The sequence below is a fragment of the Larus michahellis genome, chromosome 3, assembly GCF_964199755.1.
Source record: "Larus michahellis chromosome 3, bLarMic1.1, whole genome shotgun sequence".
NCBI lineage: Eukaryota > Metazoa > Chordata > Aves > Charadriiformes > Laridae > Larus > Larus michahellis.
In genome coordinates, this window is record NC_133898.1 from 11,360,859 (window position 1) to 11,387,465 (window position 26,607).

Consider the following 26,607-nt stretch of genomic DNA (forward strand, 5'->3'; position numbering starts at 1 on the left):
AAAAAAAAAAAAAAAAAAAAGACGACTGTTGAATCAGCAGTGTCGTACACTAGATTAAATTTGCTGCTAATCCAATCAGATACACCACTTACTCTGTCCTACATGTTAAGCATGCACCCCTGCGATCTATTAAAGACCACGTATATCATTAAATAGTGCTGGTTCGTAATTCCCAGTTAATGTCCCAGCACACATTAAAAGGGAGTTTAAGTTCTACTTCCCCTTGCTGATGTGTATCTCTGCCATCGGCTGCTTTGCCACCCCTGGCAGGGTGTATTGCCTCTAATCGCTTCCGTTTCACAGCGCAGTAAAACGGGTCACGGAGCTTCGGATCTGGCTGATAGCAGAGCAGCCACCAGCCAGGCGGCAGCGTAACGGGGCACCCACCGGGAGGCTGGCCCAGCCAGGGGAGGCACGACCCTTCATTTGCAGAATTTATACATTAGCCAATTTAAATACCCACAGCGGAGACCAACGCCAAGGACGGACTGGGCCTCCCCCTCTCCACATGCCCAGGAGCAGAGAAAGCTTCATTCCCCGCGTGAGCTGCAGCCCCCGCGCGGGGCCAGGGCCGCTCTCCCAGGACAGTCTCCTCTGCGTCGCCAGCCTGGCATCGATACTCTTGGATGGGTAGATATTTCCATCACGCCGAGAGTCATTTCCCAAACACTAGTCTTTACCAACTAATTGTTAAGTTTACATTTTCACCAGTAATTGGCTTTCACCTGCTGCCCTTGCTGCTACAGACTTTAAGAGACCTTAGATGCCTCTTGCCAAGAGCTCGGTCTAACCGAGCATGGTGAGCTGCTTCGCACTATAATTAAGTCTTCCTGGCCCTGTGAACCACAATATAAAAGTTAATGGAGCGTAAAAGAAATTAGGGATGTTGTTACTCGAAACACCCGAATCTTACAAGTCCTGTTTCTTAACTGTAAGATTACTTCACATCCGTCATTCATTTGTTCTAGCTTCGCTGCGAAAAGACTGCAGAGAAACTATGTTTATTCGAAATGTCACCTTTAGCAATCTTCATACCAAGTTTAAGCTCAATAAGCTCACCCTACATTAAATTGAAAATCTGTTGCATGAAAGATGAGTTAGACTGAAGTGCAGTTTTCCTAATGCAATAGCACACAATCAAAGGTAAGATTGCTGCCCTCAGCAGAACTCTCTCTAGTAAAACCTCTCTTTCATGGTAACAGGATAGGTTAATCATTTTAGATAAGTTTTGCTTATTACGTTAGAACAAATGATGTATGCGCCTTTTAAAATAAGACTTCTCTTTTCATGAAGGTAATCATAATTAGCAAACTCCTCAGTCCTTTCTCAGTTTTTAGTCATTTATTCGAAGAAACTCTCACCAAGGATCACAACAAAGTCTTCAGATCTTATCCTGTTCTTACTGATGTCATTGTCTGACAATTTCTGAGACTGCACGTTAATAAATAAGCATTTTCCTTGCACTGCAACTTCCTTACGTCTTCATACCCATCAACATAACTATTACCTTGAACACCTCGAGAGACGCCAACAAAACCAGCTGAAAGCCCGCGGGAAACAGTAAGGGTGGACACACGCCTCCACCTCCTCAAAATTTTGCCTCCTACCCTCTTGTCAAACGCGCCTCTTGTATTTGACATGTTTATCAGCCGGGTAAATATGCGCATTGTCGAATTTCACACTCAGAAGCATCATTTTGACCCCGGGGCAGACATTCACATTGTGTATTTTTGCAGCTGGAGAACTCGTAGAAGACAAATATGCTTTGAAAAAGGCAGCAAGGTCGAGGCCACATGAATGAACATTTAAGATTAAGATTGATCTATGCGAAACAAACCTTTTAAAAATAATAATAATAAAAAAAACAAAATAATGTTCAAGTGAAGTTAGATCCCGCTGCAAAGAAGTCAGAGCACGAGTTTCAAAAGCATGAAAGGAGTCCAGTTTCAAGTGTGCCACTTAGGGCCTTTTTCAAAGCACGAGCATGCACACAGAAACTTTTTGAATGCTTATATAGCTATATTTAACCTCTAAAAAATATGTACTGTTTAATATTAGTATGCTGCAGATCTTGTATATGCTGTGAGAATAGCTCTACTGCCAATTCCCATTAATTTGTTAATTCGGCGTTTTACAAAAGTATTGGAGGATGAAATAGCTGACCCTGAATACAAACAGATCTCACCAGAGTGTTTTGAAGAAGTGCACGAGATGTTCTTTCACACCAACCTGCCCCGCGATCTGCAGCTCCCCAAGCGGGGCAGAGGTGCGAGAGCGCGTAGGGAGCAGTGCTGCCTGTTCCGCACACCGGCACTGCCACCCCGGTGTCCTCGCAGCACTTTCATTTCCAACCAACAGCTTTTTCTTGCACCTAGAACTAGCCACGCAGCTGGAATCTACGACATTCAAGGGTGGATGAATGATTTTAGTAAAACTAACACAATGGGAGCCAAGATCAATTTCAAAATCTCCTTTGCACGCCTCTTCATTCTGAGGGCTTAATTCTGCTGCTATTTTTTTCAGATTAATACTAGCGTAAGAAGGGCCTGTACTTGGCCGTAATGTGGTTTGTCACTTCTTTCACCTGCCTGACCCATCATTTGACATTTGCTGGTTTGACTGTTTCTCCGCATCCCCCTTTGCAGCCAGCCAAGGGCCCAAGAGTCGTTTCTCAGAGGCTGAAGTTCTGCCCAACTCACAAGTTTTAGCTTGAAAGCTGTCACTGGCCGCCAGGCACGTGCAGCATCAAACACCAGCGTCCGTGGGCTTTGTGGGGGTATCTTCAGCCACTGTCCTCACGTGCACCTGCTCCTGCCGCGCCTGGTTTGTTACAGCAGCAAGGGATGACCCTTCCACCCCTTGCACTCGGTCTTCTATAGCATGGAAGGAAGAGCAAGAGCATAAAGTCACGACGGACCCGCTCCCCTGCGGTTTGAGGAATCGGTCGTACCCGCCCAGCCTCACCGCCGGTCCCTCTCTCTGTCCCGCACACACCACGCAGGTGGGCCACGCCGCACGCACGGGGACCCAGAACAGACCCTCGCCTTTAAATGCTCCTCTCAAAACGAGAAGGTTTTATTTCTGGGGCCTGTTCCCACCTCCAGAGAGTGGAGCCCTCCCCAGCTCGTTTCAAAGAGCGTTCACTCACTGACTTCCCTCCGCGAGATGAAAGAACTTATGGCATTTTGTTCTAAAGGTTTCTAATTCTGAAAGCGTCACAAATGTCATGAACATTAAGATGTATATTCTCATGACACGTATTTCCTGCAATAAAACAGTTCAAACAATGTCCCCATCCTAAAGAGCCGCGATGGGAACTGTATGGGTAAGGTTATTAATGCGCAGGGGTTGAATGAAAATTTGGTCCTGATTTGTTTACTTGAATTATTCAATGCAAGCAGAGGTGTGAAGAGAAGCAATTTTCCCTAAAAATACAGGGCAAGCTCCCTATTCTTTATTCTCTCTCTGGCTTCTGTGTCAGAAAATCATAAAAGCTTTCTAGCTTCCCTGTCAGAAAAAAAAAAAAAATAAAAGCTTCTTTAAATTAGAGGAGATGCGAAGGCAGTGACTGAAATGATGGGAGCCTGTCCACGAGGCCGTCCTGGAGGATGTGCTGTCAGTTCAGGATTTGGGTGCAGCTGCGCCGAAGCTGTCAACAATCTGAAAAACTCATCTCGCCCACAGCCACCGTCCCCCCGAAAAACGGGAACGCGGTGGAGACGCGGCTCTTCCCGAGGGTCTGGACCTGACACAGCTGCCCTTGGAACACCAAGGGATGCTTTCAAGAGACACACATGTGCTCCAGCCACAGCGCGCCTCTGCCACCGACATGTACTTATGCTTTCAAGTTCGATTTCAAACAGATTTCGACACCTATAGCAGGATTTAGGTGGAACTCGGATTACTGTACCCAAAACCGTACTCTTTTCTTTCAATGCCCTGGCCTGGGCCCCCTGAGTAGACAGCACGCTGAGGAGCGCGTTCCCCCGGCACGGCACAGAAGAGCGCGTGTTCCCCACCGCAGCACGCTCTGTGCGCGTTGTCCTGCTGCAGTGCGTCCACGGCTCTGCTCCGGCTCTTTCCACTCCCGAACACCTGCACGCAGCTCACTGAAGGCATAACCACTGGATTTTCACCTCAAGTTGTGCAGACGCGATATGGATACGTAGACGTGTTTGCACTTCCCTATACAACTCCTGTATCAGTAATTGCTCCAGGCACTATAAGCGGAGCTCTAGCTCGTGTCAAGCACAGTCCCACTGAAGTGACGGGGAGCCGGCCCCAAGAACAGACCATAACTTGCCGCCGGCAGCGGAAAACACGGACGCTGGTCCCGGGCTGAGGCACGACTTCCTTTGCAAAGCACGGGACCTCTCCACGTCTCTCCTTCCCTCTCGTGGAGGCAAGCGGGTCAGCAAAGGGGCTGCCTCGCGCCGCGTGCCTGCAGACTGCCTGTTCCCACAGAGCTGAGCCCCCGGCACCGAGCCAACCGCCCGCCACCAGGACAAAGTCCCCAGGGAAGAGCCCAAGCAGAACAGCCTGGCCTTGGCTGGCAGGCAAGCAGCGTCCCCGCGAACAGGAACCCTTCCACTGATGGGCGCAGTTATGGTGTAAACGCTGTGCATACCCACCGTAAATGCTGACATCCACTGTAAATCTGCTGTAAATGCTGACAGTGATTTGTTGTTTAATAAATTACGGGTCTGACTTTCAAAGGCAGCCAAGGGCCAGCTCTGTTCCCGCTGAAGCCACCGGGAAACAATATCTCTTGATTTCAGCAGTCGCATGATAAAACTCAAGACTTTTAAAAATTCTTCATTATATGGAGATGTAGAAGCTCACTGAAACAAAATGAGTATATAAAAACGTAAACTGTTTAAACAGTTCTTTCAATTTACATCAGACCAAACTGTGCAGTTTGCAGGTATTTCACATCAAAGCTGTACCAGATGTGAAAGCCAAAAGGAACGTGAGAGAGGGAGAATTGAGATTCATGGCTCTTCTGTTTTTAAATCCAGATACAATGCGTAATGACTGAGCCTTAACCTTGCCCCGAAGTACAATACACGACAGTACACTGTTTCTTACAGAAAAGGTAGCTATATCTTGTGGCAGTAACATGTCAAATTTAAATGACATGAATAATTAAGAAGAGATTAATAGATACCTTAAATAAAAAATAAGTTTCATGAAAATAGCATCACATACATGTTTTAAAACCCTTAACCGCAAGGGCAGTAAACAGTAAAGCACTTGCAGGAAATAATTATTACTTTCACAAAACAGTCTACCAGTTTATAATGACTTTACATCAGTAGCTACCATATATCCAGAATTTCAATATAGGGTTTTCTTAAGGGCAGCTCAAAGTAGCTGTTTTTTTACTAAATGTAAGGATCAGATCTTTCATGCCAAGCGCCTTTTACTCAGGGCCCGATCCTGCACCTATGTCCAAAGCTGGCACTAAGAGTACAAAGGTTCTCCCGGGACAGACCCCATTTCCCCAGGAAATCACCATTTATTTCCAAAGCATCTCCCCTTGCAACCACTAGCAGATATAATCCTCGATACCTAGATATCTCGGTACCTCCAAGAAGCTAGACGCCGTAACATCTGGGTTCAGGAGAAAGGTGTTTCCAAAAAAAGTGCCGGTGGGAAGCAGCTCCTCCGTCAGGCTCCCGCCCCCGTTCAGCACTGGCAGGAGAAGGAACAGAAACCGGCGGCTGCAACCCCCACAGAACTCACAGGACTTCCTTGCCCTCGAGGCAAAGGCAACAGTTGTAAGAATCTCATAAACCGTCATTAGTAAAATACAGCATGCGATCGCCCTCCCCTGCTGGTGCCCCACGCAAAGCTGAGCTCAGAAAACCACTCTGGAGGAGCTCGTACGGCCCAAAGGGCAGCTAATGGAACACGAAACCCCCCTGCCAGGACACCGGAGACCTCACGCGGCAGACTCCACCCGAGAGGACGCGTTTCGGTGCTCGAGTTATCAACCTCCAGAAATAGGGCTTCAGCATTATGATTTTCACGTCCCCTTGGCTGAGGTGTTTCTCTAAAAAGAAACTACTAAAGAGAGATCTATTACCTGAGGGAGAGATGAAAATTAAGGTTTCGGGGCAAGTAAGTTAAATGCAGAATGTATATGTATTTAAGAGACCCGTTTATTCCGCAGAGTTATATTTCTCCCTGATCTTCCTTTTCTTTTCATGCAATTATATTTAGAATTAATAGGATTTAGAATTATATTTAGAATTACATAGTCAGAACTGTAGAGCTGTGTCCATCTTCTTAAGAAGCTTTCTAAACCAATTTTCTCAAAGATTTCTCAGCCATCTGAACTAGATATGGATTTGACTTCCCATTTTGCAATTTTACAGATATTTGGATTTTTTAAAAAAAATAATGCTTAAACAAAATTCGGCTTAAAAAGGGTACCTGCTAATAAGAGAATAACAGCCATTTGCTTAATGGTAGTTGTACAGGCACCACGGTAAGAGATTGCTTACATCTGCAAACAGAAACCATTTATAAAAATTAGCCTTATGCACCACCACACATAAATCTATGGGAAATTAATGCCCATGGCTTCTATCAGGAAGCAGTAACGAGTTATTACTTATCCAAGAAACAAAATAAGCTCCTTTTCTTTTCTCCCTGTGAAATTCTGAAGGCCAGATCCAAAGCCCTTAGCGGTCAGTGGAGCTCCGCGCTGGCTTCTGCGGGCTTTGGACGACACCCTTCGCCTGCCCTTAATCTCGTCAACAAATTCTATTACAGCCTTCAGAGAAAATCCTGCCGTCGTTTTAAGTGTGCCCAATCCACAAGGACAAAGCTTTAATGAGTTTCTAAATTTATATCTTAAGAAGTAAAATAAAACAAAATTAAAAAACCCTGGTGACCCAGAACCCATCCCAAAGCACCTCTCGTCCTTTCACAGGCCCCGTGCACGCTCCTGCAGTGACGTCTCCGGACCAGATTTATCCCACGTCCAGGAGCCGAGAGGCAGAAAAGAGGAACGAACTCTGGTGCCCCGCAGAAGGCGGGTTTCACCACATCCCTCAGCAGACAGGCAGGGGCCACCCGCTGCCACCCCGGGGAACCTCCGCCTCTCCCGCCTGCAGCTGGGCCACAGCCGAGGGCTCGGGGCACGAACTGCGCTTACGCGACTCGGTGTACGACTCGCCAACGGCACGCGCACGCCTCTGCGCGTACGGGAATGCCCGTGCTCGTAGGGAGACGCAGAACAGGTGTATGTATGCAAACAGATCTCCACTGCGCTCACCAGCCAGCACAGGTGCAAAGGCAGATCCTGCCTTTCACTGAACACACAATTTCCCCCTCGTTTCGGCAAACGCAGGAAGGGCTTAACGTTCGCCAGAGCTTCCCTCATAAGGGGAACTGTGAGGCAGCGTCAGCGACAGCCCGGGGACACTGGGAAACGTTAGGGAGAGGTTTGTCAGGGAGGGCTGAGAGGGGGCTGACTGCGCTGAGCCCCTGCCGGGGGGTTCCCGTGTCTGACAGCGCGACGTCAGCGCCAGGGGGGCGAGGCCGGGCCTGGCGAAAACGGGACGTCGAACACGCGAGGGATGGAACGGGCCCCTGGGAACAGTAACAGACGTGTTGCTTCTCCCTGTCCCTCCTTCCCTTGGTTTAATAAAGGGCAGGATATTGTACATCATAAAACGAAAGAGATAAAATTCATAAGAACTCCTTGCGTTCCACTGAGCTTGTTTATAATTTGGCAGTTCTGTAATTTAAAAGGAATTGAACGGTACTTGCCACGCAGACTTTATCAACCTGAGAACAATAACATCCCAGTCTCTTACCGAGGGTTTATAACACTTCCAGCAAAATGACAAATGAAAGCAAACACCAGCCTTTCACTTGTTCCTAGTCCAGAATTTAAATTCCTTCAAATGACCCAATTCTCTACACTACAGGAAACTGCAAGTCAAAATCATTTACTTAGTTCCTCTTTATTTAATTTTTCATTCAAATTTATTCACTTTAAGGTAAATAAAATAAACCAAAGCCAGTAAGCAGCTAGGGGAGTGGAATATGAGTGGGTGAATTCATGGGAAAAGGAAGGAAATTTACCCTGTTCGTGCTTGCAGAACGTACAGAAAAATATATAAACAATAAACGATGTATTTATCACCACGCTGATGGATATAGCTGCCTGGTGTAGCGCTCTTTGCGCCCCTTTTTTTCTTTTCTCGTTTTCCTAGTGTCTCTGTGGGAAGAACAGCACTCCCCTGCGTTTCCCGTTGCTGGGCACGCTGGGGCTGCTGCGGACTAGCCCACGTGGGCCTACGAGGGTACAGCCGGGAGGGCCAAGACAGAAAGGCGCAGAAGGGCAGCAACCAACCTCTGCTGCAGCAGATCCAAGTGCAAACCGACTTCCTTAGTCTCTGCTCTTGAACGGATTTGGATATGGCTCTTAAGGCTCGGCCTGGCGTAAGTCACAACTCCCTCAGAAAGAGGGGGCCAGGAGAGCAGAGGGCACAGGGCGGGAAGCCGTAACTAGAAGTTATCACGCCTTTCGACTCCGAGTGGCGATAAAATAGTCCCCGCTGACGCTTTGACCTTCTCCCACCCAGTGCCAGGCAGAATCATAGCGAGACCTGCCTTTTGTACAAGCAGAGAGGGTGCGGGCACACGACACCGCAGAGCGCTCCCCGTCACCTCGCTGCGTGACGGTGCTGAGGGGACGCAGCAGCTGAAACCCCAAACCGAGCACCTCTTGTACCGTGCACCTCTACCTTTTTGGTCCTGCAGCTTCTGTCCTGCTTGATCCTGCTGGATACGTAATAGTAATGCCCTTTCTCCCATTTGTGGACGCTGTTGGAGGGCTTCTCCCTCACCCTTCTTCCATGGTGGTATCTATTCAACCTCTTTCCTAACTGTTCAGCAGCGCTTGCGCATAAAAATGTGTGTACATCTTTAGAATTCAATCCATATGGTGTTATTTCCGCACATATAGCCTAAACAAAGTTTCTACTTGCAAATTCCCTTAATTATAACTATCCCCGCGCGCCAAAATAAGCCACAGTATTTAATGCTCACAGACTCCAAAGTCGCAGCACCCTCAGGATGAGCTCCCTCTGAACGCAAGCCACGCGATGCTGTGCCTGTACTGCAGCTACGGGCAGACTCTGCGTGGAAGTTCCCCACCAAACGAACACACACCCCCCCGCGCTGAAGTCATCTATTTAAGAAAGAAGTGATGCAAACAACAGAACGGGACTGGGAAAGTATGAAATGAAGGTTCAGCATGAAAGGGTAAATACAGCCTGTAAGTGGCCAAACCAAGCCCCCGTTTGAGCACCAGAGGAACTGCCACGCTGACGTGAGGTCGGACGAGCCTCTCGGCAATTAGTTGGCAATTGGATCGAGATGCCGCAGAGCGACAGGCAAACGCCCCAGCGCAGGCTGGCACAGCGTCCCTGCTCCCTCTGGGTAGGGAACACACCTTGTTCTTTAACGGACAGGAGTAAACGGAATCTCGGAACCTAATTACTGTGGAACACAGTTTGTTCCAGTCGATTATAATGACCCCGGACATTCCCCGTATCCACATTTCAGTCTTTTTGCAATTATTAATACCTTTTAAGTATCAACCACTTCCTTTGGTTGTAAGTTTTATTTATATATTTAAACAACATGTTCATTTCTTTCATTCATTTTGAATTTCCTGTTATCGTATTTCCTTACCTCCTACATTTTATGGAAGTGAAATAATGCTTCAATCAGTTTTCCGCAGTTACACATTGCTTATATATTTCCAAATTTTTTCTCCTCCTCTTCTCCTCAGAGATTAAGAATTCTTTTCCAACTGTCCTTCACCAATTTATTCTTTTTTTGTCCCCGAGGCAGAGATGACCAGAACTTCCCCTCTTACTTACAACAAAGCTTACCGAAAATACAGAGGCGCGACAACCTTCTCTGTGGCACTGGCAGCCCCACGGGCCCACCTTTGCTTTGTCTAACGAGAGCCGCACATGCCCAGGACCCCCTGCGCAGCACCTGCTTTCGGCTGCAAGGCCAGGATTGACGCTGCTGTCATTTTAGCACTGGAAAAAGCGCCTTCGCGATTCCCCGTTCCTGTCAAAGCTCTCCCAGCCGTACAGTACCGCCGTCACGCTGGGGCCACAAACGGTGGCCCGTGGCCTCCTCAGCACCACGAATCCAAGTAACAGGAGACGACTCTGGCCACCAAGGAAAGAATTCGATGAAAATGGAACAGGGATGCTAGCACTGGCAAGACAGGTAACAAGACAGAATATCTTTTTAAAAAATATTTAGGTTGATATAATACGATGACTTTACATCAAATTCTACCAGAATTGGACAAATTTATGATATTCAAGTTGATCTTGAGGAGTTTGTTTTGCTGTGGAACACATCTTGAGTAAGTTTGTTTTTCTAGGCGTGAGTCACGTATTCAGCAAACACTGTCCACATTGTGGTTTTACTCCCAAAGACATTTGAACCTTTTTCTTAAAAAGTGAGGGAAGGACAAATATTTGAGAACTCCTCTGGGGAAAACCTTTGTTCAATTGCTACTTTACTGGGATTTTCTTCCTGTACTCAATCACACCTTGGCTGTGAATTCTGCAGATGCTCCCTTTGTTCTCTTTCAAATGTCACTCTCTTTTCACGTCCTAGCCATTTATTTAAAAACAGTTTTTCTTACTTGGTAAAAGGGCACTTGAAGGCATGGCAGCAGTCTAACATTTTCAGTTCCAGTCCTATACTGTGGCAATTTAATCTCATCACTTGCCTCAATGTCCTTTTATTCTTCTTGTTTAGGAAGTTACAGACATGTGGCAGCCGTCACGTAGCAGCAGAAAGAAGCGACATGTGGCATGAGCTTAGAGCAAGCCAAGAAAAATTAACAAGCAAAAGGTAAGGTTTTTCCCTAGAGGAAACAGTGTTAAATATAGTACTGAAGTGTCCCAAATCCGACAGCAGCGCTTTCCACGTGTGTGCATACGCTATAAATACCTGATTTTCAGTGGCAGACTTTGGTCGAGCCCAGGCGAGGAGGAGCATTTCTCCTCAGCTGAAATGCCAGCACTTTCTGCAATTCCACAGTCAAGTTCGCAAAAGGCAACTAATCACTCGGAGCACGTGCCAGCAAAGAAACCAAAGCCGCTACCATTCACCTGCGAGGTCAGTACCTTGTGGATAGCAGAAACCACGTTCTGTGTGAGTTTGTCAGTATTTACCCCCCGGTCGCTCCTGCGCTGGTGCAGCAGGAGCCAGTGACCCCGAGGAGCACACAGCTGGGAGCCCTGCTCTCGCCGACCACGGGCCGGCCTTAGGCTGGTGGGCGGCAAAACGCAGAACGATGAAATTAGAGGAAAGATTTAGTTTCTGTAGATACGAAGATATGTGCCGCCTTTTCTTTAACATAACATGTTCCAAGAGAAGGGTAAGGACACCCCGCCAGCAGGGGTATATAGAAGTTAATGTACCCGTACCGGCTAGACGTACTTTCAGGGACAAATCAAAGGCAGAGTGACGCAGACGCTGGTTCACATAAGAGACGGGCCCTGCAGTTTAACCCCCCTGCGGCACCGCGGCCAAACCTGTTCTGCAGTGACCAGCTAACCGCGCTCCCACCCACGCCCCGGGGACGCCCGGCTGCCCCCCAGGCAGAGCCTCTAACACCAGCAACGCTCCCAGCCCACTGGCTGGAAAATGCTGGATAGCCTGCTTTAACCCAGTACCCATGCTTCCGGGCTGACATTTTCCTTTATCATTCCCAGGAAATACTGAAAAAATCTGTTGTCTTTTAGTAAGCTTTAGTTTTACACCTTTAAGGAACAACACTGAAAATTAATGGCGTTAATGTATAAGCACAATAAAAACAGCAGCTGATAAAGATCTATGTAAAAATGAAATACAGCCTATTCTTCTTGCAACTTTACACACAGCTTGCGTTTCTTCCTAAAGCTTCAGAGAAGGCCAGGAAACAGACTATTTATCAGAAAACGATCAAGCTAGAATTTCAACTCAGGCTAAAAAGATGCCAGCTGAGCTGCTCACTTGGAAAGAAAAGAACGCATAAAGTATGGTAAGGAGCTTCATCTCCTTAGCTTTGAACCCCAAAGCAGAATGCTCAAGCCCAAAAAAACCTCTACCCACAGTTTAACTCATCTTATTTTTCAAGTTCTGCTGCAGCATTTATCACCTCTGGGTTTGCTACGGGGCCTTCCTTGTATGTCAGACTATAAAACGCACCCATGGCCCTGCTTCGGCCGTCAGCTCATTCGAGAGAGCCCACTCGGCGCCACGGCACTAGGGAGACACCCACAAAACTACACTCCTCGCGTAGGCTGCTACAGCAGGGGCAGGCAAGCAAGGCTTGGGGGTCAACTATGCACACCAGGTGCCCTGGTAATGGAACGAAGTGGTTAAATAAAAGCAGTGGAAATTTAAGCAGATCCATGTTATGTACATGGGACTCCTGAAAAGGAATCCAGCACTGGTCTGCTTTCAGACGGGGAGTACAGCCATCACGGTTTGGACGACAGTGACAGAGGAGTTACGCATACACAATGCCTCACTTTGCAACCAGACCTACTGCATAGAGCACAGCTTCAGTGAACTCTAGATCACGGATTACATAGAATGCACTGGCTGAGCTTACCAGTTAAAACTGACTTTTTTATTTTATTAAGCAGTAAGTCAGGGTATGGAAGAAAGATGTGAGAGAAAGTCTTACACATCACTGGGATGGCCACTCTCCAAATCTTTGCAGCTTTCATAAGAGCTGTCATTATTTGATGTAATGTATGAAATAGCTTGAAGATCTGAAAATCTAAGCCAAATTCTTAATCCGTCAGAAGTCTCTTGCACTATGCCACCTTGCATTAGCTAAGGACTTGGCATCTCATCCCTTAAAATTTTACACTTTTACTTGGCACTTTGGATCACCAACGCAAACTGGTACCGGTTCCCTATGGCTGCAGGGGGCTGGCTGGCTGGAGTCATCTTCACGACGTCCTTCTCTCACCACTGCCAAAGGGAAGGAAAGGTTTAATTTTCACAGCTCTTTAGTCAGGAATCATTTTCTTTCCTCCTCACTACAGCGTGTCTTTGCATTTCCTAAAACTCTTTTGGGAAGAAAAGAGGAAGAAAGTGAAAGCAGCAAGATGTATTATTAAGACGTATAAATAAATACATGAAAAAAATCTCTGTTTTCCAGCTATTACTAAATTAGATTAAATTAGCTCCTGTAATCAGACCCGCCTCTTACCAGAGAAAGGAGAAGGGACGAAGTGGCTGTGAGATAAGAACTGGCCTCAAGAAAAACGTCATCATTATTCCCTTTCCACTCCAAACCCTTAAACATATTCAGTCTTACTCGATTTCATCAGCTTACTGCCTCGGCAAGCGCAAAGGTTCCAAAAATAGTGTCAGCACCAAGACTATTTGCACTGCAACATATTCCCGGACGCTTCCCTTCTGATCTATCCCTTCTGACACGACATCCAGAACATCACTAAAGCTCACTATCAGACTGTGGCACTCAGCATCTGACGCGGCAGCAATTACGGCGTTACTGTGGCTGAACGTCTCTCCCAGAGTAATGCCCACAGACTGGGGCTCTGCGGGAGAGTCTGACTCCGGAAGAGAACACTGATCTTCTCCACCCTGACACAGGACGTGCCTCCAGGTCCCGCACATTCAGCGTAACTCGAAGCAGCCCCGATAGGAATTTCAGCCAGCAGACAAAAGTTCTGGTGTTCTGCAACCTCTACTTAACTTCCAAACAGCTACTATTTACGTCTTCTACCTAGACAAAAATCACCCTCAGCACATCCCGCTGCTTGCTAGCTTTCTCCCCCTTCCCTGGCTCTAGTACAGAATCTTCACAACTTGACGCCGAATCTGCTCATTGTTGTAACCACTTATTGCGCTATGTGTAAGGAATCCTGCCTATAAACTCTACCTGGTGCTTCTTCTCTTTCCTTCTGCCCTTCAGGGGCTTTATGATTCCCACTGACACTGCCTACCTGCCATTGCGGTTCCTCTAAGGGAAAGAATATGCAAGAAAAAAAGCCACAAAAACCAAAACTCAGTCAAATCAATTGCCTTACTCATTAATCAGGCAAAGGTTTTGGGGTGCTTCATGTACAAGAGCTCTATTTCTGTTCCATCCAGATTAAGAATCAAAACTTCAACTGCAGCGCGTGCCAGCCTCCGCGGGTGCAGGGGCAACGGGACTTCACGCGCACTAACGGAGTTGTTCCGGATTTGGTTTGGATTTCGAATACCAGACAGACATTTATTCCTTTTTGCTATATTTTTGCTATTCCTTTGCCATCCAACTGGGAAAAGCTAAAGCGAAGCACATAGTGCAAAGCAGACACGTGGTACAAAGTGCAGCATATCCCCGGGTAGGCATCGAATCCAAATTCTGCCTTGGGAGGCAAACATATAGCTTCTGCAAGTATCCAAGGGAGAGAGAACTTTGTCAAGATTTCAACAAGATCACACAGTAGAAGTGGAATGTTCAAGTTGGCTGAATCGCCAGAAGCAGAAGCTGGAGCGATGCCCGCGCTTCTTGACAACGCGCCACTTGCCGTGACCCGGTGCGTGGCTGCAGCCAGCCTCGCCCTGCGCTGGCGGGCAACCAGACCGGGCTGTCAGTCCTTCATTGCTTCCCATTCCAAGGTGCTAGCCTCTTCCAAGACTCTCTCTCATTCCCTGCTGTCTGACAACACTTTTAGCTTTTTAGAAGTTCTAATTCTAATAATTATTTATATTCCAAAGAGTAACATTCTTGATGCAGACTCTGTTCTTGGCCAAAGGCTTTTTTACCACCTTTTTTCTACCCAGATGGCCTGTGGAACCATTTTCATTTGGCTAGCATCTCCAAAGAAGGGACACTTTCACCAGCATTGAAATACACGGCATCTTTCTTGTCATATAAAAATGGAGCCCAGCCTGCCATCTGTTCAATCTCTCGCATCTAACGCTTGCGGCAAGAGAGAGCTAGTTTGATCATCACCCAGCTAGACTTTGATGGAGTGATCACAGCATCCTGTCTAAAGGACAGTAACAAACGTTAGCGTCTCTTCTGTTAGCAGCCATAAGGTATTTAAAACCTACGATGAGATTCAGAATCGTGCAAAATTTCCCTTTATAATAATAAAACCCTTTGTCATTATTATTAATTATTTATGTCGTAAAGAAAGGAGTACACCATGGAGACAGAGGGAAACCGCAGCAGAGAACAGTAACCCATACCCTACCATTGGGAGCGAAGGCGAGGCCGAGCGGTCCTGAACGAGTCCATGCCTGAGCACCCGGAGCCGCGCGGCAGACGCCGGCACTCAGTGCCAGGGGCGAGAGCAAACAGATCCCGGCTTTGGCCAGGTTTGTTCCGCGATGTCCAGGCGGCAGCATACAGTCCCAGTGCAGCCACGTTAGGATCATTTCCGAGAGCTAGTGAAGAGCCCACGGAGGTTTGACTTCTGAGGAAGACAAATAAAGCTATTTTTGACCTAAGACGCATTCCTCTAACATAAAAAGATTTTTCCATAACTTCACATTCCAGAAGTCAATAATTGGAAATCATTGTTTTATGACTACCTTGAGCACTAAGTTTAGTCCTTGACAACAAACCCATGTCTGCTGCAACATCAACATTCGTTCACTTTTTGCCGTTCTTCCAAGGGTGAAGACTGTGGTGCCAACAGCCCTTTAAGGAAACTGCCTCTTTCCTACCTACAGCTGTTCGCCAGGCAGTCCCGCCAGATGTAAGTGTGAACGCCCGAACACTGACCATGCTGATAAATCCACGATGACAGATAACAAAGCAGGGAGCTGTAGAAAGAGTAACCATGACTGAGTTTTCCTAAACTCTGCATTCAGGGGCTCGTTGCCCTGCAGGGCTCGGTATCCGTGATGTCCAGCACTGGCCGTGAGCAGCCCAGAGCCAGAGGGCACGGCAACCGGGGTCTCAGGGAACTGGGGCAGGGGGACTGCAGACTCACCTGACAGTCACTTTGCCAGCCAGGAAAGGCAGAAATCTGGCTGTATATTTTAAAATTCTTCAGGACCGAATTTTCTGAAGATGCGTGGGGAAACATAAGGGAGACAGCATCTCCAAGAGAGAAAACAGGGCAGAGGTGGAAGCTTTTCCCCAGAATGGGATTGGGCTCTTCTTGACATAGTCCTGGACCAGTTCCATCTCAGCAGGCATTTTTGCTTACAATTTTATCTTCCAAAAATATAACACTGAGGAGTGGCAGGGACACGGGGCAAGGAGGTGATATAACCCAAAAGATGGTTGTGATGAAGAGAAGAAGCAGGCGCCGTGCTGAGAGAAGAGACAGTGGAGCCGCCTCAGGGCTCGCAGCTGACGGGCACGCGGGGCTGTTTGCTCGGAAGCAGCCGCAGCATCGCGCAGCAGTTTCTGACAAGAAGTGAAGGGTAACACATTCCACCACCAATGTTTGCAGAGAGACCTGTAAAAACTTTACAGCTCTTGGTCTTTGGGACTTCAAATAACAAGTAGAAAGAATCTCCGCTGAATATTTCAGCCTTTACCCTCACAGTATTTACGACCGACTCACAAGATAATGGTTTTTCCATCACTAACACAACTGTGTTCTTTCCAGAGGTTAAAAATCCAGGTAATGACCCTGACTGACCTTGCTCAGCTTACAAATGCTGAGAAGAGCCTTGCTTGCAGCAGTACAGCTTCTTTTCTTTTAAACACAAAGAATTAAATAAAACACCGAGTCTTTGCTCTTGTTAGCTAAGACACTGCTGCGCTCTCCTGACACTCCGGAGCCGCAGGAGAGCCCGTGTACAAAGGAGGATTATGAAACAACCTCTGAACAGAGTCATCAGCTCACCTCATCTCCGGAGGGCAAGGACCAACGCCACTAAGCACCTGAAAAACTCCGTCTAAGTCCAACATTTAGGTGTCACGGAGGGCGTCAGAGCAGATATCCTGTGTTGCCTGACTCCACGGATTTATGAAGCTTCCACCAGCAGACAGCTACAACCCTGCAGCCTGATGCCACCGAGTTGTTCAGCAGCTGCTCTTTACGCCAGCGAGACTCCAACATGCACGGCTCACCTCCAGGATGCAGCGCCCATCATCAGCTCGTGTGACGTACTCCAGGTTCCCAAAGCGAGAGCTCCAGTCCAGGCCAGCTGCACGCGCTTACGTAGACCCGAGTCGAAGGGACCCGCTGAGGAAGCGGCGTGGGGATTTTCACGCCCGGCAGCGCAAGAGTCAAACCCACGGCTTGTCGGCACCAGGAGAACGCCCAAGCCCCGTGCCACTGGGTGCCTGCTCTCCAGCCCACCCTGCCCCTGCGCATAATTTAAGTCAGTCTCCCGAGAGCTTTAAAGAATGAGACCAGTAATTTGATAAGAATAAGGAACCAGAATAAAGTGAGCTATAAACATCTTTTGCAGCATACACTGCTGCTAGATTAGGTTTGTAAGACATCTCATGGGGAAAAGAGGGGTATTGTTGTGAAAAGCACAAACTTAAAATTTAAAAAAAAATAACTATTTTTGAGTTTGTTTTTCTAAATTATGTTTATCGATCGTATCAGACTCCATGGGGTACAAGCAAGTGACGACATGAATAATCCACTGAAAATTGCTTCTTTACGTTGGTTCTAGAGTTTTAAAGGTAATGAACCATCAGTCGCCAGCACAGGACAGCAGCATCTATGTCATGCGTGAAGCAGCACTTTTATCGTGGTAAATTGCGCTGTGTCTTACTAAACGGACTGCAGTCTCTGGCCAGCTGGTAGAATCTGAATAGGCTTTCACATTATATTCCTCAGAGCTCAAAAATAAATCAAAAAGTCTCAGCTTCTTGTATCTTCATGGCTGTTAGAAAATGACCTAACCATTTCAACGACGGCACTACTCAGCGAGCTCGAGCAAGCTCAGCAGTCTGAGGACTGAGAGTTCAAGGAAAGTCATACTAAAGATCAGAAAGTCAATTTAGTCTCCATGCAGTCAAGTAGATTTTGTTTATTCTTTTTTTTGTCTTGGGCTGGGGTATGTTTTGAGCATCAGTGAATTAGTCTATACCAACAGAAAAGCACAGAATCACAGGCAAACAACGTGGCTACCTCCTGTTTCTCTAGAAATCAATGGCAACACTGATACAAGAGGCTCAAACCATGTATGATCCATTTCCCATTCAAATTCATTTCTTCTTCCCACCAAAATGAAATTAAAGCGATTTAAGCATTTTCCAAATCCCTCTGTCCCTTCTCCCCATGGTTTACAGGCCATTCTTTCCCGGAGGAAAAGAAATGTTCTCCTCTGTTTACATTCTAAAGGATGTATTACGTGTGGCCGACTGCCCCGAGGTTTTATTCCAACCCCACCTGTTTCCTTCACTATATATGTATTGATTTTTCATATTTTAACTACAGTGGGAAGCAAAGATTTAGGGAAAGAGTTCACTATCAAATATGAAACATACGTTCCTGTGATAATAAAAATCAAAAAAGAATTCTTGTGTCACCAGTTCTTTGCAGCAAGATAAATTTCCCCTCTCCTCCTGTCATTCCGTTTTTCTTAAAAATCAAAATGGGGTTGAAGAGGCTGGAAACAGTCCTCTGGAACCGCGTCATCTGCTAACCTACAGCACCCCAACTGCTGCTCCTGGCAGTCGGAATTCTTATTCCTGCTTCAAAGACTCTGCTCTTCGGCAAGAAAACTTCGCCATAAACTTCACGCTGCCATATTAATCAGACAGCACTGTCAATTAAACAGCTGCCAGACGAGGATTAACGAGAGGAACCAGGAGGAATTCCTACATTCCTGCCTCACTCTGAATAACAACACACCACCCGCTATCAAAAATAAATCACGGAAAAGCAAACATTTTAGAAGAGTCTCATCTTGTTAGTGACTGGCAGGTTGGCGTGGGTGCAAGTCAGGCTTCACGGGGACAGCCACAGCGATGCTGAAGCTACACAGTCCTGTCAGGTCCGGATGGGATTCCATGTTTCTCAGACAAGCTGCGTTATAGAGAGGGAGAAAACGCATGCACCAAAACACCAAAGAAATTCAGCCTGTTTCTTAGCACACTGCACCCAATGTATGAAGGCAGCAACGTATAACCCCAAGAGAAACCACCAGAGACGTTGCAGTCAGCAGCTCTCAGAGGACGGCGCTGTGCTTTGCAAGGACAGACGGTGCTCTCGCACCCGACTCTCAGCTGGGTTTGGGTCGTGCAAGGAAACAAGGGCAGACCATTCTTCTTCCTGAGGATTCCGGTCAACAATATCTATGTAACGCTTCTTTTGCAATGCCCAAAGCATAGTTTCCGAACCCAGACTTAATTAAAGCTTACTTACCAACACGGTCTGAAGTTTAAATGAGCGTCAGACTCCCTGAACCACATCATTTCTTCTACCGCCACATTTAATGAAGAATACTTTGCCCTTTTAAAGGCCACATCCTCCAATCAGCAAATGTCGCTTTTGTACTTCAAATGAGGAACAGAGAGAAAAGCTGACAGAAGACCATAGCATCACTTTAGCAGCCAGGTTAGAGCTGTTTGTAAATGACCGCAGTTCAGATACAAGGCTATACAGATTGAAACTGCACCTTCAATGCATTAAGAAGACGGCAACCAAAGCTATTTGCTAAGCTATTTGTTTATTTCGGAGTAACGTGCATTGTCGCTGTCTTACGGATCACTCTCATTATGCTGACGTGCACACCACCACGCTTTCAAGTGGCTCTACAACGCTGAAAGAGCATCTGGGTCTTCCACTGAAAAATCTCCGTAAGGTCCTTCCAGATGGTGGGCTCAACTCCTTTTCCACTTATGCCACGCTGCCGAAACTCTGCAATTCCGCCACTCAATCTTCAGTCAAACCCCATCAGATTTAAGCAAGTGCAATGGGCTTTGCACTTTGAAGAAGGATGGCTGACAAATTCATTTTTAAGAATATAGATTGTTGCGGCAACAAATTATGAAAAGAGAACTTAGCTATTTAATAGCAAAACCGAGAATCCAAATAATTGGATTGCCTCCATTCCTGCCTGCTAATAGTCTAAACCGTGTTTATAAAAGGCGGCAAGACACCATCTCTGCCCCATATAACTGACAGAGAAACCAGCACTGTAAAGGTTTTAATCTCACCTTAGAGTTTTAGTTGGGCTTCTAATGTAATTGCTTTTTCAACAGCAATAATCATCAAAGGACTCATAGGAATGACTTTCACAAATCGTTGAGATTAATTTAGTTAAAAGTGGATAGAAAACATATTTTGCTTTTTCCTTTTCAAATAGGAAAGCTCAGATTTAATAGCAGAGTTCATCAACTAACACAGACTTTTCACCGATGCCACGGCAGCAATTGTTTGAAAGAATAAATATTTAATAACGAAAGACTTCTGCCTTCCAATACACAGGGGAAGAGCCCTGCTCTACAGAAAGCTCTGGTGACGAGTAGAGGGTGTATAAAAAGAAATTTACATTTCTACACCATTTACCGCTGGGATCGCTAACGTAGCTGCAGTCGTACCTCTCCACTCTCAATCACAAGGGAGGACTTGCAGGAGGCACCCCCAAGTGCTCCAGACACCAGAAGCCATGGGGAGCTCACCGACGCCACGGACGCAAAAATCCCGAGCGCCCACCGCGAGCTGGTCGGGATCAGACTACCACAATGGCTCCACCGGGGTGGGCAGGCACGCTAACAACTGTCCTGCTTTTCACTGAACGCAGAACGAGGGGCTGCTCAGCAGCTGACTAAAAACACTGCACAGCCATTAGCAAAACCCTTCCATTATTCTTTTTAATCACCCACAAAAGAGTGATATAGAAGTGGTCGTTACCTACATCATTTCCTACCGTTTCAAGTTCGGAAATGCTGGAGCTCTGGTTGCCCTTATAATCTAATTCTGCTTTCCTGCACCTCTCTTTTCTGGAAGCAGGGATACTGCTGAAAAACAGTACAAATTCACTGTAATCCAACTTTGGGTAACTGGATTACAACGTCTTCCCTTCTTCAGAGTCCTTCACTTTACAACCTATGCACTCCTTAATACAACTCCGAATCTGCCTAACCTCATCTAGTTTCCTTTTCTCAAAAAGGCCTCAGAGACTGCCTCAGAAACTCTCTTGTGAGCAGCTTTGTCACCTGTGCTCTCTAGGCTGTGACTCAAAGCCCCGGCATCAAACACAGCCTGCTCCCGTTGCAGCTACACCACTGCCTTCCCACCCCAGTGACATGTCCCTGGAGACGGCCGTCAGCCTCTGAGCCCAGTTTCAGGAGTGAGGAGAAATGAGATCCTGTTCAGCTTGTCCTTCTCTTTCCTTTCCGCTTCCAGCAATTGTGCACTTGCTCCTCCGTCTGTAACCCCTGAGGGGAAGAGAGCTCTCTGCTCCGCGCTCCAGGCACCACCGGAGGAGCTGCTCCCACTCCCCTTTCCTGCGGACTGAAGCAGCTTCGCCCCTCGCGGTGTTTCACAAGGTATGTGGGCTGTCACGAGCTCCGGACTTGGCTCAGTGTTTCCGAAGCAGCAGAGAGGGAGCCTGAGATGCTTCCCCTGCTGCTACAAGCTGCAGAGACCTTCAGTGAGGGCAGGAGCCCGGCCCTGGGGTGGTCGATGAAGGCAGCACCGCAGGGAGAGAAAGGCCAGAGCGATTTTTTGACTGTCCTCAAACCCGGACCGAGAGTCTCCATGTCAAATATTAATCTTACTGAAGGCAGACAGTGGAAGAACAGAACTTCTGAAGGAAATCTTGCAACTTTTCTTTCAAGATCAGAACATTATGGGCAAAAAGGGACTGCTGCCCGCTTCCCCTGGAATAAATTTCTAAGTCCCAGCTCATATTTTCATGACACTGCTTAAAAAAACAACAACCTGCTTCTAAAAGCCTGTGAACTCGGTGGGAACATGCAAGCGTGTAAAGTCAGCCACTTGCATCAACAAAAGCAGTATCAAGCCCTAAATGATGTCATTAGCAAGATCAGTATCTCCAACACGACAACACGGCGAGGCATTTTGTTTCCAGAAGCAGCGAGATTACAGCACACAGGTCCGCACACACGTGCATTTCTCCCGCACAGTACTAAAACCAGCAAGCAGTCATTTATTCTAAGTAGCGAGAGGTGCTTCAGGTGCTGGTTTAACACAGCCTGGCCGTGTTCCTAGAAGGCACGCTTGGAGGTTTGCTGGCAGCTGGTCTTTCAACGTCTGCCCAGGTGCATCCTTACGTGCCCTCATGCTGCTGGCTCCCGGATAACGTCGCTGCTGGGAAGCAGCGGGGCAGCACCGGAGCCCGTCACCAGTCTGGCACCAGCCCGGCAGCCCAGAGCATCTCCCGGGGCAGTGGGTAACACGGGCGATGCTCATCACGCTCCTGCCACTCAGCTGCTTGCTTTACGTGGGGAGGACCACGTCAGTCAGAACCCTTGCTTTCCCACTGCCAGCTAAGAAGAGTGGTTTTACATCTGCAGCATTGCCCAAGAGAAATATTTTTGCTCATTTCTACAGAAGTTTATTTAACAGGCCAATTAGCCTCCTGCTAATCACCTCTCACTCTGGGTAACAGACAGTCTAGCAATGTAGACAAAAGCATACAAAGGTATTCTGGTTATTCTACTCCTCTTAACTTTTCCAGCCATGCCCACCTCTTCTGTCTCAGAAACGTTCTCAGTTTGCCTTCACCGTACACAGACGAACGTCTTGCTATTTTACATTTTTTAATGCACGTTGTCGAGTCAAGCTCCACATGGCTCAAGCAGAAGAAACACCACCACTTGGAACGTGTCTTCACTGGACTGAACACAAGACGAGACGTAACCAGTTTCCACGTGAGTATTCTGGACACCGTATTCAAGATTCCGTCCATGCCTACTGGTTGTCAGTGATATCCCAAGAGTTCGGTTTAAAAAGAAAATTACTATTTTGGCCCTTTCAAAAATATCTGGGAAGTGTTTTGGTAAACTATTTTATTTTTTATGCCATTATCGCTATTACATTTCTTACTAGCCTCTTTGAATTTCTAACTACTTACTGTTCAGTTTTCTTATCCGGGGTTCACAGTTTTGTAATTTCTTGACACACATTCAGTAAAAGTTTACAACGACAAAAATTTGATAATCCCATGCTGGAGTTATAAAATTGGTTAAATATATTAGGAATGTTTTTACAGGAGAAAATTATATGGCTCTGCAGAAAATTTTATGAGCAAAGATATTTAGACAAGTGCTACATCAGAAGTAGCACCATATGTTCCCATACTTCATCATGAAAGACAAAATGCCTGTAAAATGAAAAGCGATGATTTTTTTTCCCAAAAGCTACTGCCCTGAGAACTTAAAAATACGCACTTATTTCAAGTACCAAATAATCAGACCAATCTAATTAGGAAGGAGATAATTAAAAGACTAACAGGTTGCTAAATCATGCTCGGGCCACACAAGCTGGTGTTTGCTCTAGTTTGTAGGTAAGATTAAAATAGTAACAGTAACGATGTCTCTCTAATCTTTGCACGGGTTCGAAACGCTAAATTGCACTCAGACCGCATTTCATCATAAGAAGTGCCATTAAAACCTCCCTACTTGGCCTGGCAGGAAGCTGCTGGAATTGCAGGAACTTTCTGCTCACGACCAGAAATGTTACCGTAGTCCTGTCACCACGTATCACCGACTGGAAACGTTCAGGCTGTCATTTTGGAACATCAGAGCCCGATTCCCCACTGAGAGTACACTACTATTGAAGCTTTAAAATCCTGGACTGAATTCTGGCGGGTGCCATCCATAAACATTTTTAGAAATGGCTCTGCTACGGTTACTTAATACAGGAAACCTCCATCTTTTGGCAGAGAGCGAGAACCTCTGCCCAGTCTTCCCTCAAACACAGCCACTGCTTCACAGGACCTCAGGTAAACACTGCAGGCTGCAGTATTGACAGACAGCAGCAGCAGCCACCTACCTGCTGGAAAGGAGTCTACCAGCACGCAGCCACAAAAATGCAAAATACTCTAGTTCCCAAAGCTCCTGCCTCCCACTTCGGCCAAGTCACCCAGACGTCCAGGCTGAGACCTGCCGTGCAGGCTTCTAGCTGCCAAGTACCACTTCCCCCCTTCCCTGGCACATCACAGGGCGCCCCGCTATTGACTGACACGAGGGCCAAACGACCGTCTTGCCAAAATATTGCGTTCTCATTTTTTTAGTGTGTAAGAGCGTTCATTTTCAAATTTTATTCTGACGAAAGATGAATACTCCTTTTAATTGTACCAGTTAGCAACCTGAAATCCTCAGCTGACGTCTGACCCTGCCTCCAATTCGCATCAGCATCTTGATTTCCCAAATGAAGACAACTACAGCCACACAACTATTCTGCAGTGCTAAAACCAGGCCATCAGACACAAGACGGAAGAATACAGCCTCCCCTAGCGAAGCGGTCACAGCACTTCACGTCTGGATTCATTGTAAATCACTTTCGCTATGTGCAGGGACACTTGTAAACACCCCTGCAAATACAAAAGGTACATTAACATCTTCTGATGTGCCTGCTGCACACACACAAAAAATAAGTAAAAATAGCTTTGTTCCCCGCTGGCTGGGTTAGCATGATTCAGGAAGGAAGGAAACATTGTCTTAAAAATTGATTTTGAAAGGAAACACATTGAAAATGTTTGCATCGAGCTAATTGTTCATAAAAGTGTTTTCTGGGCATGTGAGTTACCTCAGCCCCAGTTTTTACACCACGCTTGACGTAGAGTAATTTAAGTACAAAGCTGTTAGAAAAGGGGTACGATGCAATGGAATAACCAGGAGCTAAAACTCAGGAAACCTGGATTTAACGTTTAGTCAGTAGCTGATTAATCCTACCCTGTCGTTTGTTTAGCTCGTGGTTCTTCACACAGGAGACAACGATCACGACACTTACTTTGTTGGTAAACTGTTTTGAGCAGTACCGATAAAAAGGCTCTAGGTAATAACCAGGCACAAGGAACGGGTGTAAGAGTTTTCTCAGGTTAACAGCACATCCGTAGCTCTTCCTACACGCCGTGGGCTCAGCTTCACCAAGCCATTTTCTATGGCTTCGTGCAACCGATATCTTGGCTGCACTCACACAGGTAAATCAATGCACGTTCCACACACCGATGCTATCCTGGCCAACGCTGAGATCATCTCCGGGGCTAGAACTACCACGAGCTAATCCACCTACAGCTGAAAAGCCACGGCTCTCCAGTTGGAGCCGCTTTATCCCTAACAGTCGCACAAGACGGGTCCACAAGCCTCTGCAGGCTCGAACTCCACAGTTCGAAGCTGGAGCAAGGAGAGGACTTTCTGATGGCTTTCCGCAGCAACCAACTGAGCAAAAGAAACAGCAGTGTCCTCCTCTCCTCAGCTCCCCTGGCTGGTACCACAGTCCCCACCGCCGAGGTCACAGACTTGCTCTGGACCTCTCAGAAGCTCACGGGACCCACTGAAACACCGGAGCAAGCTTACGCAGCACGAAGCACAGCAAAAGGTTTTGGCCCAACAGAATGGACCTGAAAAGAATGGACATACAACAACGGTAATCTCCAGAAGACACATAAGTGTTATCAGTCTGACAACCAACATGTTACAGGTTTTCAGTCCTTCCCGCTGCCAGACATTCATAAATTCAGCAGAGTTTAAACATACCACAGACAAACAAAACAGATACCACTTAACGGAGCGGTGAAGAAACTGTCTCTCAAAGAACCTTCCCCACCGCATTTCACCAGATATAACTGGACACAAAAATTAGTACTTAGTAAGCACCGTATCACAGTCACGCCAGCTAGATGAGTAAACCAACTGGCTGGTTTATTCATCATCTAACTAGCACGACTGTTTGCACTTCTGAGGCACCTGAGCACTATGCTGATGGGTAAAAAAAAAAACAAAACAAAAAAAACTCAGACACAGCAAGGATCAGTGTTTAGAATTAAGATGCTCCTGGTTCCCTGGGAAACAGCCTTTCCCAATAAATACAAACATTTCCCAGCATACAAACATTATCTGGATTTTTCTCACTCTGGGCAGTGGAAATCTACTAATCACTTTCATCTTCCCTTACAATCCTTTCCCACAAGCTTCAAGAGCCTCTTGCTTCCTGATGTATTTCTGAGCAGCACTGCAAGACCAAATCCATTAAAATCCAACAAAATTTTGGGGGGTATTAAAAGCACTTAATTAAAAATGTTAAACTTGAGAGCAAGTGTCACCTGACTGCATCTTCACAGTCAACACCCCGTTTCTCCCATAACAAGCAAAATGAATATCCAAAATTCTCACGCTAGGTTTAAGCGACACGTAGGACTGACATCTAACGTCAGTTAACTGGAAAACACATCCACTAAGTGCACCTCTACCAAACACAAAGCAGACAGAGCCAAGGTTTGCTACATTTGAAGTATAGATCTTTTCATATTGATAAAAATCAACAGATATTTTGCTCTCGAAGCAAACAGAAATTATTTCTCTTTCAAACATTCTTCACTAATCCTTCAAATATCCATTTTCCAAACAGATATCAGAATCAACTCTGGCGATTTTGTTAGTTAAAACAAAAATAAATAAATCAAACCACAATC

General features: G+C 46.5%; 1 protein-coding gene across 8 annotated transcripts in view; it reads right to left on the reverse strand.

Annotated features, from left to right (window-relative positions):
• The window catches only part of CCDC85A (coiled-coil domain containing 85A), a 262,997-nt gene that overhangs the window by 105,224 nt on the left and 131,166 nt on the right, over nucleotides 1-26,607 (reverse strand). The gene's annotated exons all lie outside the window — the stretch shown is intronic.